Here is a 14,235-nt window from a genome sequence, read left to right as displayed (position 1 = left end):
ATGTCTAGAGTTGTGTCGCAGTTTAAGGGCTTCGCCTAAATGGACCTTGTTACATGGATCTGCTGGAGCAGGGTCCTTGTGTTCATCACAACCTGGACTCTGTGGCTGACTGCGTGGAATTGAACGCTTAGTCTTAGCCAAGAGAGGTTTTTCTGAAAGAATGTTGATATTCCTCGTTCTAGCTCATAAGCCGGTGTATCGTCGCATCTATCATAAGAGATGCAGTACCTACTTCTTCTGGTATGTAGAGAGGGGATTCTCCTGGCATAAGGCCAGGTTTTCCAGGATCCTTTCCTTTCTCCAGTATACTCTGGAGAAGGGCCTTCTGTTAGCTCCCTTAGGGGACAGATTTCGACCCTATCTGTGAGCCTCTCGAGCAATAAAACAGAGCTTCTAGATGTCCAGTCTTGTTAAGGCTTTGACTAGAGCAGGCCTGTGTTTAGATCTAGTGCTCCTCCTTGGAGTTTACATCTTGTTCCAAGTTTTGCAGAAGGCTCCGCTTCAGCTTATGCATGAAGTTGACATTAAGATTTTCTGTCTTGGAAGGTGCCTTTTTCTACTGGCTATTGCTTCAGCACACAGAGTTTCTGAGATGGCTGCCTTGCAATGTGAGGTCCTTTACCTAATTTTTTCATGCAGCCAAGGCTGTTCTTTCTTGGTTAGATTTTTCTTCCTATGGTAGTTTCAGATCGCACATCAATCAGGAGATTGTGGTTCCTTCCTTATGTCCTAATCCTTCTTCAAAGGAGGATTATTTTATATCTCGGCTGTGGTTTGGGCCTTGAAAGTGAAGGTTGAGTTACAATCACAGCCTCACGGCATTGCATAGACTTATCAAAACGAGCAGGAGTTTGTCATGATTTTTTTAAAATCTATTTTCTTTTTTTACCTTTTTAAACTGCTCCGCCAATAAGCGCAGCACTCCCGCCCGCCATCTTGTCTAATTGATTGACAGATTACGTATCCTAAACAAACTAATCCTTGTTTCCCCCCGGGCTGTGATGTTTACGCAAAGGGGCTGAACGCCCCGGGGGGGGGGGATTAGTTGGTTTAGGATATGTCATCTGTCAATCAATTAGACAAGATGGCAGGAGTTCTGCGCTTATCGGCGGAGCAGTTTAAAGGTAAAAATAAAAGAATATAAATTTAAAAAAAATCATGACTTAAACTCCTGCTCGTTTTTGATAAGTCTGTGCAATTCCGTGAGGCTGTGCTTGTAACTTGACCTTCACTTTGAAGTTCCATCTTCAGGCTACAAAAGAGTTTTTTGTCAAACTTCGTCATTGTTTGTGTCTATTCTGGGGAGCGTAAGGGGCAGGAAGCCTCGTCCACTTCCTTTAAGGAGCATGCTCGCTTGGCTTATGAGTCAGCAGGACACAAGCCTCCTCAGAGGATTAAGGCTCATTCAACTAGAGCTGTGGCTCCCTCTTGGGTTTTTGAGAATGTGGCCTTTAGGGATCAGATTTGTAGGGCCTGGTGTTCCTTACATATTTTGTAAAAAAATAAAATAATTAATTTTACATATTTGGCGTTTTTGGGAGAAAGGGTTTTGCAGGCTGTGGTGCCCTCAACAGGGTCTGCCTCTCTCTTTACCCTTCCGTTTTCGTTCAGTGTCCTAGAGCTTGGGTATATGTTTCCCACAAGTAAGGAATGAAGCCGTGGACTCTCCTCATATTAAGAAGGAAAATATAAATTATGCTTACCAGATAATTTCCTTCTGTATGAGGAGTGTCCACGGCCCCCGCCCGAATTCTCCGTTAGGCGGACTTAAATTTCGTTTTGTTATTCTGGCACCATTTATACCCTGTTATTTCTCCTACTGTTCCTTGTTCCCTCGGCAGAATGACTGGGGGATGAGGGAAGTGGGGGAGGTATTTACGCCTTTGGCTGGGGTGTCTTTGCCTCCTCCTGGTGGCCAGGTTCTGTGTTCCCACAAGTAAGGAATGAAGCAGTGGACTCTCCTCATACAGAAGGAAAGGAAATTATCTGGTAAGCATTAGGGATGCACCGATACCAAGTATTTGCATGAGTACTTGTACTCGTGCAAATGCACAGATACTTAAACAGATACCTCCACTTCCTACCCATATTCTATCTTGTTGCTTTTTTTCAAACTGCATGTTCCCATTTCATTTTAAACTGGAGTGGAGAATAAACTAAAAATTGTTTACTACTGTTCTGCAAATACAAATTGCTGTTATTTGTATTATTGTAGGAGAGATCACTGTACCCCGTTCAGACAAACCCCTGAAGTACTGGGCAGTTAATAATAAACAGATTTCCAGCTCTGGCTAAAATGGCCCAAAAATATCTTTCTGCCCCATTCAGTAGTGTGGAAAGTGAAAGACTGTTCAACTTAGAGTCGAACCTCCATACAAATGTCAGATTGATGTTATATAACAGCCCTACAACCCAATTGCATCACCCCTTTAAATTTAATATTTTATTGTAATATTTTTTATTTATAAACATGTTCAGTGAACTTTTTTATTTCATAATGTCTTTTGAATTACAGTCCTTTATAATTATAAAGAAGGAATCTTAAATAATTTGTCTGTGTTGTGCTTTGTAAACTGTCACATGACATAAAAAAAGTATCGGTAATTGGTATCGGCGAGTATTTGAAAACAAGTATCGGTACTTGTACTCAGTCATAAAAAAATAGTATCGGTGCAACCCTAGTAAGCATAATTTGTTTTTCTTTCCTAAGGTGGTGAGAGTCCACAAGTCCATTACTTCTGGGATTCAACTCTTAGCCACTATGAGGAGGCAAAGATACCCAAAACTCCAATAGTATTCTATCCCTCATACCTCCCTGATTAGCCAGGAAGTTAGCTCTTTTAAGGGCCAAATTTTGGCTTTTTTTTTTTTTTTTTTTTTTTTTTTTTTTTTTTCAAACAAAAATTGCTTAATTTCCTGATCAGACTTTTGTTCAAGCACTGGTCAGATTGAATTCAGTTATTAAGCCGATATCTCTCCCTTGGAACCTTTTAATTTGGTTTTAAGGATCTTGCAAGATTCTCCATTTGAGCCTATGAATTTTATTGATATTCTGCTTCTTCCTGGAAAAGCTCAAAAAGTAGCCGGGACTTTCAGAGAAACATTGCCCAAAATACCGGATAATTTTTAGCATTTTTATTTTTAAATTTACCTGACAAAACTTGTCTCTCTGTCTCTGTGTGTCTCTCTGTCTCTGTGTGTCTCTCTGTCTCTGTGTCTTTCTCTCTGTCTCTGTGTCTTTCTCTCTGTCTCTGTGTCTTTCTCTCTGTCTCTGTGTCTTTCTCTCTGTCTCTCTGTCTCTTTCCCAGCAGTGAAGGGGTTAATTAGACAAAATATATAAAAAGAACAGGGGGACGCCTCATGTGTAGTATCATCAAGATAAAGAGTTAAATTCAAATCAGAAGCCAAATGTGTACTCACATATCCCAAGAGCACACTTATGTGCTGGTAGTGACAGGCTGTAGATTTGGACAGGTGTAACAGCTCACCCACAACCAAAGCAGTTTCTTGATATTAATGAACTGGAAAAACAATAAGAAGGCATGCACTACATGTGCGGATCATCCAGGATACAGTGGCAATAATTCTAATGTTTCCAAAAATGGGTACTCACATTTAGGGCAAACACACCAATGTGCTGGTAGAAACGGGCTGGCAATTTGGAGAGGTATGTCAGCTCACCTCTTGAACTCCCAGCTGAAATCTGTGTCCAGAGTGTAGCAACTCCACAAAATAGTGATGAGATGTATAAGGCAGGTAGGATAATAGGATGAATATGTCCACTCAAAATGGTGATAGAATAAAAACAATTTTTATTTTAAAAACAGGAGTTGCTACACTCTGGACACAGATTTCAGCTGGGAGTACAATCTGTATCATAATTTTTTGTTATCACACTGCATAATAACGTACCATCACCACAGATTGTTATTCTGAATTATATCAAAATTACCTATGGTCAATTACCGTATATAGCTATTATATATTCTCAATAAGATAACACTGTATAACCTCAATAGGATAATATTGCATCTAGCTATTATATAGCTGTAATCCCTTTATGATTAGCCCTATTTGTGGCCAATCTTGTGAGACTAGCGCCCCCTACCTGTGACTAGAGCACATATTACGTTTTTTTTTTAAAGGGGTTAATTAGGTAGCTTAATAGGTTAATTTTAGCTTTAGTGTAGAGATTACCCTCCCACCTGACATTTCCTAATCCCTACCTGATCCCTCCCAAACAGCTCTCTTCCCTCCCACAACCCCCACTGGTCACCCCAATCTTAGGTACTGGCAGACATATATATATATATATATATATATATATATATATATATATATATATATATATATATATATATATATATATATATATATATATATATATATATATATATATATATATATATATATTTTCTGCATTGTAGGATCCCTCCCCCCTCTATTAGCCGCCATCTTGGGTACTGTTTCTTTATTTTTTTTTCTGCAGCGTAGTGTCCCCCCGCAATCATTTAATTAGGGCACCCCACATCCCTTTTTCTGTAGTGTAGCTGCCCAGTCCCTTTTTTTTTTTTTTTTTTCCCTGTAGCGCAAGGCCCTTCCACTCCCTCCTCCCGCCGGCATCAGTAACATTTGTTACATATGTTGACACACAGTGTCACTATCTGTAATGATCACGCATCTGCCCTCATATGGTACCGGAGCACTGATCGCGCTCCGGTTCCATATGTTGTAGATGCATGGAGCTTCAGGAACTCCAGCTCTCGGCTGTAGCTTAACAGCCGAGACTGCTGGAGCTTCCTAAAGCTAAAACGTATATATACGTCTTGCGGTATGATGAGCAAGGTACCGCAAGACGTGTATATATACGTCTAATTGGGTGAAGGGATTTAAAGCAACACTCAAGTCAAAATTAAACTTTCATGATTCAGATAGAGCATGCAATTTTAAACAACTTTCCAATTTACTTCCATTAACAATGTGCACATTTTTTTTTTCTATTTACACTTTTTGAGTCACCAGCTCCTACTGAGCAAGAATTCAGACTATACGTATATACATTTTGTGATTGAGGGAGTGGAAATAGACATAACTGAAATTAGTCAAATAAAATCTACTTGTTTGAAGTTCAGACTAAGTGCTATTGCATTGTCTATTTATCTTGCATTTGTTGATTATGCAAATCTACTGTATTTACTGGTCCTTTAACATTTTACCTTTAGGCTACTAAGGATTTTAGGCAATCCTCAAGTTTTGTTTATTTCTCAGGTCCACGTAATGTCCTGAAGGCCTCAGCTGTTACTTTGTACCTCTGTTCTGTCCTGTCCTTTCCTACCTTCTACTTCTCCTTCTTGGCAAGTCTGACTAATCAGTGAGGTGGGAGGGATAGAATACACTTGGAGTTTTGGTAATCTTTGCCTCTTCTAAGTCAGCATGCCCGGGCGGTCCCCGGTCCTCTTCTGGATCGTGTAGGGGGCAAACTGTTGCTCTTTTCTGTCGCTTGGTTCAGGGACGTGCAGGATCCATGGGTCCTGGAGGTCATAACTCAGGGTCACAAGATAGGTTTCAAGTCTCAGCCACCCAAGGGCAGTTCCTCCTCTCTCCTGTCTTCCTGACCAGAAAGGAGGGAAGCCTTTCTGGGGTGCGTACGGGATCTGTTGTCTCAGGAGTTATTGTCCCTGTGCCTATCGCAGTGAGAGGTTTGGGATACTATTCAAACCTTTTTGTGGTTCCAAAGAAGGAGGGAACTTTCCGTCCGATTGACCTGAAGTGATTAAACAAGTTCTTAAATGTCCCCTCGTTCAAGAGGGAGACAATAGGTCCATTCTTACCATTGTTCGAGAAGGGCAGAGAGGGAGACCATAGGTCCATTCTTCCCTTCGTTCGAGAAGGGCAGTTCATGACCACGATAGATCTGAAGAATGCTCTTTTTACGTACTATTCCTCAAGGACCACTTCCAGTTCCTAGGGTTTGCATTCCTGGACCAGCACGTCCAATTTATTGATCTTCTGTTTGGTCTAGCTGGTATGGTGGTGAGCATAACTGCCTTCCAAGTAGTTGACCTGGGTTTGTTTCCCGGCTAACGCAGCATTCTCCAAGAAGTTTTTCAGAGAGTGGACTATTTGGAATTTTTTTTCGATCGCATGGATGGAAGATAAATCTAGAGAGTTTTCTTGTATTGAGTACCAGGGTGGAATTCCCGGGTACTATAATAGTCTCCATAGACAGACCAGAGACGTTGCAGGCTAGCTTCAACATGTCTTGCCCTCCAGACCTCCTTAAGGCCATCTGTGGCTCGGTGTATTGAGGTGATTGGTCTCATGGTGTCCAGCATGGACATCCTTTCCTTTGCCAGGTTTCACCTCAGACTGTTGCAACTGCGCATGCTGAAGCAGTGGAACGGCGATCATTCAGATCTGTCTCAATAGCTTTCTTTGGACAACAGATCGAGAGAATCTCTCATTGGTGTTTTTGTCCAGATCACTTGTTCCAAGGGATGTTCATCTCAAGAGCATTCTGGGTGATATTGACTACGGTTGCGAGTCTGTCAGGAGGGGGACCTGTTTGGGGTGCCAGAAAGGCACAGGGCCTATGGACTCAGGAGGAAAAGCTCCTTCCCAATCGCATTTTTGATCTTCGGGCCATATACAATGGAGCTAAGAGATGCATTCGCGGGGCCTTGGAGGTTTAATCTAATTTATCTTTTACGGCCGTTACTATTACTTCCTAATGTAGTGGCTCAAATCGAGCAGGCGTCAGTGATACTAATTGCTCCGTCTTGGTCACGAATGATATTCTTCGCGGACTAGTGGGGATGTCGTTACCTCCTCCGTGGAAGTTACCTTGTCGCAGGGATCTGCTGACCAAGGTCTTTGTTCACCTATGTCTAGATCTCTGAGGCTGACTGTGTGGAGATTGAACGCTTAGTCCTAGCCAAGAGAGGGTTTTTGAGGTTTGTTTTTTTTTACTCTTATTCAAGCTCGTAGCTGGTTGCTCGTTATATCTATGATAAGGTGTGGAGGACCTACTTATTTAGAAGGGCTTTCTGCAAGACCCCTGAGGGGACAGATTTTGGCCCTGTCTGTGATACTGCACAAGAGGTTTGCAGAGCTTCCTGATGTGCAGTCACTTGTTAAGACTCTGCTAGGATCAGACCTGTGTTTAGATTTGCCCCTCCTTGGAGTTTAAATTTTGTTCTTAAGGTTTTGCATGGACTCCGTTGGAGCCTATGCATGAAGTAGACATTAAATTGTCTTGGAAGGTTCCTTTTCTACGGGCTATTGCTGAGTATCTGTGATTACTGCCTTGCAATGCGTCCCTCCTTATCTGGCTTTCCATGCTGATAAGGCTGTTTTACGAACCAAGTTAGGTTTTCCTAAGGTTGTGTCAATTCGCAACATCAGTCAAGAGATTGTAGTCCCTTTCAACGTAGTTCTGGATGTGGTTTGTGCCTTGAAGTCCTACCTTCCGACCACGTAGGATTTTAGACTAACTTCTTCTCTGTTTGTTCTTTTTCCGTGAAGCGTGGGGGTCAAAGGATCTCTTCGACTTCCTTATCTTTTTGGCTGAGGAGTGTCCTCTGTTTCGCATTGAGACAGAGGGATATAAGCCTCCTCTGAGGATTACGGCTCATTCAACTAGAGCTGTGGCCTCTTCTTGGACCTTTAAGAACAAGGCTTCTATGGAGCAGATTTGTAAGGCGCTTACTTGGTCCTCTTTACATACTTTTGCAACATATTACAAATTTTATGTTTTTGCTTTGGTGGAAGCAGCTTTTGGGAGACAGGTTCTGCAGGCTGTGGTGCCCTCAGTATAGGGTCCACCTCCTTTTACCCTCCCTTTTTATTTTTCATTCAGTGTCCTCTAGAGCTTGGGTATTTGTTCCCACAAGTAATGAATGAAGCAGTGGACTCTCCTCCCATTTAGATGGAATACATAAATTATGCTTACCTGATCTGTGGGAGGAGAGTCCACTGCTCCCGCCCGTTTGCTTCGGTGGGCGGACCTAAAATTGATATCTTCTGGCACCATTTATTCCCTGATATTTCTCCTACTGTTCCTTTTTCCCTTTTCAGAATGACAGGGGGAGGTTTTTAAGCTTTCTTCTACAAGATATGATGAGTCCACGGATTTCATCCTTGTGGGATTTATCCTCCTGCTAACAGGAAGTGGCAAAGAGCACCACAGCAGAGCTGTATATATATATCTCCTCCCTTCCCTCCACCTCCAGTCATTCTCTTTGCCTGTGTTAGTAATAGGAAGAGGTAAAGTGAAGTGTTAGTTTTAGATTCTTCAATCAAGATATTTTTTATTTTAAAATGGTGCCGGTGTGTACTATTTTTCTCAGGGAGAAATCTTCAGTCTGGATTCCTGAGAGGAATGAAGAGATCTTTTTTCTACCCTGAGATTGATGATCTTAGCAGTCGTTACTAAGATCCATTCTAGTTCCCACAGAGTTTCTGAAGGTAGTGCAAGAAAAATCTTCAGTGTGGAGACCGGTGTCATGCTACAAGCAGCATTGAGGTATGTTTAGTTGTTTATTTCTGAGGAGACTTGTTATATCAGAACTGGCTGACATTATTCCCTGTAAGGGAAAGGGTAAGCAGTAGGCATATAGGAATTATGGGTTACTGTGTTTACTAGTGTATACCTAAGGGTTACTACGTTTATGTAGATCACTTGGGGCTTGACACTGGGAGAGGCAGCTGTGATATTTACTATGTTTATTAAGCAATACAATATGGCATAATAAATGTACTTTTGAGGGACCACATGGCTTTTAGAAACCGCTTCCCATGCCGTTATGGAGTTTAATACGACGCCCATGGTGGGCAGGGCCTGTTTCACGCATTCAGGCGCCCCGTTTCCTCCTCACTAGAAGGCAGCAGGCACTAGCTCCGGTGGGGCCTAAAGTAGATATTCAATCACCGGATCGTTGTTGAATCTTTCCTGAGTTCCCTGGGGGCAGGTAGGCGCCACAGCTCAGGGACTGTTGTTTTTGTTTAAAGTTTATTTACCAGATAAAAATACTTTTTACAGGGTGATTTAGCTTTGCTACGATATTGCAATAATTTTTGGCAAATTGGAACTGCTTAGCATATTTTTTTAGTAATAAAGAACCGTTTTACTGCAGTACAGTTAAATTGTTGCGCTTTTATTATTTAAAGGCGCAGTACGTGTTTTTTTCTAAAAAAAATTTTTAATCCGTTAAGAGGATTAAAAAACTACTTTTGAGGTTTTTGCTAGTCTAACATGTCTGAACATGAGGAAACTCCTTGTTCTATGTGTTCAGAGGCCATTGTGGAACCCCCTCTTACTTTGTGTACTTCTTGTACTGAAAGAGCCTTACAATGTAAAAAGCATATTTTATGTAAAGAAAGTGTGCCTAAGGATAATTCCCAGTCTGAAGAGAATCAGAATGTGCCGCCTAATTCTCCCCAAGTGTCACAACCTTTAACGCCCACCCAATTGACGCCAGGTTCCTCAACCGCGTCTAATTCATTTACTCTGCAGGATATGGCTGCAGTTATGTCAACTACCCTTACAGAGGTATTATCTAAGTTACCAGGGTTACAGGGTAAACGCAGTAGGACAGGAATAAATATGAATACTGAGTCCTCTGACGCTTTGTTGGCTATTTCCGATGTGCCCTCACAGGGATCTGAGTTGGGGGTCAGGGAAATTTTGTCTGAAGGAGAACTTTCGGAACCGGGAAGTGTGTTACCTCGGACAGATTCGGACGTCATGTCCTTTAAATTTAAGCTAGAACACCTCCGCCTACAACTTCGGGAGGTATTAGCGACTCTGGATGATTGTGACCCTGTTACAAACTGCTATTTGTAACTGGCCCTTTAAATGGAAAATTGCCCTGCTTCCCTGGATTTTGGAGAAGCCTATTTGCCAGCCTCCTTCCTCATGACTATGGCCCCTGGAAGATTGTGCCCCTGAGAACCTATTAACTTTTATTGGGTGTGTATGGCCCTTTAAGAACCGTCTGGGGACATATTGTGACTTTGGTGAACAATGCCCCTTTAAGACTGTCCCCAGACCTGTGAAATGACTTGTCCCTGGCTTTCTTCCACTTGGTTCAGCAAGCCCTATCCACTGAACCAAGTGCCACACAGGCAGAGTGTTCCACAGAGGGGGAGCACTATTGCAAAGGCATTGGTTTTCATTGTGTGCCATTAAGAGTTAATTTTGTTCAATTCTAAATACAAGTTTGCTGGGATCAGCTCTAATTAAGTTTAGTGATAAACCTACCCTTTGTCTAATCAGACTGCTAGTGATAAGGTGGACTGCATTGTTTTCTTGTGTGTAATGTTATCTGCTGTTGTGGCCTGTCAAAGGGCGTTGCCTCTCTATCTAAATGCATCAAATGTGTGATTGGGGATTTTATGCCTCCCCCTGAGAGTGTCTTTTTTTGCATGTAACCTCAATAAAAACCAGGCTGTGTGTTCCAGCACATCAGACCTATTCTGACCCTCTAACTTGCAGCTTTGACTCATGTTTGTAGGGGACAGCTTATATCACTACAGGGATTGCTGACTACGGTGCTGATGATTCTTTGGTGAGCGCTAGGAGCATCCTTTTCTACGGTCCAACTTCCAGCCAGCCTTGAGGCAACCGTAACATTTGGCGGCAGCGGTGGGATAGCGTCCTAGCGCAAGGAGCAGCACCCCAACAGCACTGGTATCGTAGGAGAGTTATTGAGGGCAACGCTAGCCACTGCGCAGCGTCCCTACGTACAGCAGCATGGAGCTGACAAGATACTGGTCAGAACCCTGTGAAGAGCACCTTAACCGGATCCGTCGCTATGAGGCCACGGATTTCGTTCCAGAGGTAAAGAGGCGGCTAGTCCGATATGGTCCAGACCCTGCGCAGGAGGTAGTCAGTCGCATCATCCGGGAATTGGATACGGAGAACAAAGCAGCACGAGCCTTTGAGCGCCAACTGTGGAGTTTGAGGGTATGGACACCTGGTCTCCAGCGAGAAAGTGAGTTACAGGGAGCGGAGAGCAACGACCTCCCTCCCCAGCGGCAGCCGGAGTTACAGGGAGAGGAGGGCAGTGACCTCCCTCCCCAGCGGCAGTATACCGTGCAGAGGGAAGAGACAACCAGTCTCCTTCCCCAACCAGAGATACCAGAGCCAGCAGGCCTCATAGACTGGTCCTGGGAGGACCCCCAGCAGGCAGGTGGAGATGGGACCGCAGTCTCTCTACCGGCTCTACAGGGATGCTGGGCAGGCGGCCCAGATCCCCAGCGACAGACCCAGCTACAGGGAGGGGAGAGCATCGACCTCCCTCCCCAGCTGGAGTGTGCCTTCCAGGGAGAGGAGACAACCGGTCTCTCTCCCCAGCCACAGCATGTTCCACAGGAAGCGGAGAGCATCAACCTCCCTTCCCAACGGCCGCCGGAGTATCAGGAGGAGGAGGTAAGCCAATCTCCCCCTCCCCAGCTAACTCCTAACTTGGGCCCAGGGTTAACAGTGGAGATGTTAACCCCCACTGACCCCCACGTTCCCTTTGCCACCGGGCAGGACTATGCCCCAATTCCCCCAGCAGAAGAGCTCGCATCAGGACTGAGCGCTGCTGGCCTCTGCACTACAGACCCCCTTGTTACAGGACTGGCCTGTAAACCCCTCACCCCAGCAGAAGCGCTGGCACCAAGTACCATCCGCTATTTGCCCAGCTGCGCCAGGAAGGCAGAGGATGCTACACTTTCATCCTACAACCTGGAACCTACAGGCCAGTACTACTTATTGTGGGGGGGCTACTTTGCTGCTAATGTTTATTTGTGGGTGGGTTGCGAGACTAACTTAGGCACTGAACTACAGAAGGTCAGGTGCCTGGTTAGTCTCCCTCCAAAAGGGGAGATATGTTACAAACTGCTATTTGTAACTGGCCCTTTAAATGGAAAATTGCCCTGCTTCCCTGGATTTTGGAGAAGCCTATTTGCCAGCCTTCTTCCTCATGACTATGGCCCCTGGAAGATTGTGCCCCTGAGAACCTATTAACTTTTATTGGGTGTGTATGGCCCTTTAAGAACCGTCTGGGGACATATTGTGACTTTGGTGAACAATGCCCCTTTAAGACTATGTCCCCAGACCTGTGAAATGACTTGTCCCTGGCTTTCTCCCACTTGGTTCAGTGGATAGGGCTTGCTGAACCAAGTGCCACACAGGCAGAGTGTTCCACAGAGGGGGAGCACTATTGCAAAGGCATTGGTTTTCATTGTGTGCCATTAAGAGTTAATTTTGTTCTATTCTAAATACAAGTTTGCTGGGATCAGCTCTAATTAAGTTTAGTGATAAACCTTCCCTTTGTCTAATCAGACTGCTAGTGATAAGGTGGACTGCATTGTTTTCTTGTGTGTAATGTTATCTGCTGTTGTGGCCTGTCAAAGGGCGTTGCCTCTCTATCTAAATGCATCAAATGTGTGATTGGGGATTTTATGCCTCCCCCTGAGAGTGTCTTTTTTTGCATGTAACCTCAATAAAAACCAGGCTGTGTGTTCCAGCACATCAGACCTATTCTGACCCTCTAACTTGCAGCTTTGACTCATGTTTGTAGGGGACAGCTTATATCACTAGAGGGATTGCTGACTACGGTGCTGATGTTTCTTTGGTGAGCGCTAGGAGCATCCTTTTTTACGGTCCAACTTCCAGCCAGCCTGGAGGCAACCGTAACAGACCCTATTATGGTGTCACCAGAAAAATTGTGTAAAATGGACAAATATCTAGAAGTACCCGTTTACACTGATGTTTTCCGGTTCCTAAGAAAATCTCGGAAGTTATCAAGAAGGAATGGGACAGACCGGGGATACCGTTCTCTCCTCCTCCTACTTTTAAGAAAATGTATCCCATATCAGACACCATTCGGGACTCTTGGCAGACTGTCTCCAAGGTGGAGGGAGCTATATCTACCCTGACTAAACGTACAACTATTCCTATTGAGGACAGCTGTGCTTTCAAAGACCCTATGGATAAGAAATTAGAGAAGTTATTCATTCATCAGGGTTTCCTTTTACAACCAATAGCCTGCATTGTTCTAGTTACAACTGCAGCGGCTTTCTGGTTTGATGTCTTAGAAGAGTCTCTTAAGATGGAGACTCCTTTAGAGGATATTTTAGATAAAAGAATTAGCTAGCTTGAGAGCTTTAATTCTATCACAGATGCCGCCTTGCAAATTGCTAAATTGGTGGCTAAGAATGCAGGATTTGCCATTTTAGCGCGTAGGGTGTTATGGTTAAAATCGTGGTCTGCTGATGTGTCATCTAAGTCAAAGCTCTTGTCTATTCCTTTCAAGGGTAAGACCCTATTCGGGCCTGAATTAAAGGAAATCATCTCTGACATTACTGGAGGTAAAGGTCACGCTCTACCTCAGGATAAGTCTGTTAAGATGAGAGGTAAACAAAATAATTTTCGTTCCTTTTGGAACTTTAAAGGAGTACCCTCTTCTTCTTCTTCTTCCTCCACAAAGCAGGAAGGGAATTTTGCTCAGGCCAAGTCCGTCTGGATACCCAACCAGGCTTGGAACAAGAGTAAACAACCCAAGAAGCCCGCTGCTGCTACCAAGACAGCATGAAGGGGCAGCCCCCGATCCGGAACCGGATTTAGTAGGGGGCAGACTTTCTCTCTTTGCCCAGGCTTGGACAAGAGATGTTCAGGATCCTTGGGCACTGGAAATTGTGACCCACGGGTATCAACTGGAATTCAAAGGATTTCTTTCAAGGGGGAGATTTCTTCTTTCACGATTGTCTGTAGACCAGATAAAAAGAGAGGCGTTCTTGCGTTGTGTAAAAGACCTCTATACTATGGGGGTAATTCGTCCCGTTCCAAGACTGGAACAGGGGCAGGGGTTTTACTCAAATCTTTTTGTAGTTCCCCAAATAGAGGGAACTTTCAGACCCATTTTAGATCTCAAGTGTCTAAACAAGTTTCTCAGAGTCCCGTCGTTCAAGATGGAGACTATTCGAACAATTTTACCAATGATCCAGGAGGGTCAATATATGACTACCGTGGACTTGAAGGATGCATACCTTCATATTCCTATTCACAAGAATCATCATCGGTACCTAAGGTTTGCCTTCCTGGACAAACATTTTCAGTTCGTGGCTCTTCCCTTCGGGTTGGCCACTGCACCCAGAATCTTCACAAAGGTTCTAGGGTCTCTTCTAGCGGTTCTCAGGCCGCCGGGCATAGCAGTGGCGCCTTATCTGGACGATATTTTGATTCAG

The sequence above is a fragment of the Bombina bombina genome, chromosome 1, assembly GCF_027579735.1.
Source record: "Bombina bombina isolate aBomBom1 chromosome 1, aBomBom1.pri, whole genome shotgun sequence".
Lineage (NCBI taxonomy): Eukaryota > Metazoa > Chordata > Amphibia > Anura > Bombinatoridae > Bombina > Bombina bombina.
The sequence above is the reverse complement of the archived record's forward strand: the minus strand, read 5'-3'. Positions refer to the sequence as shown.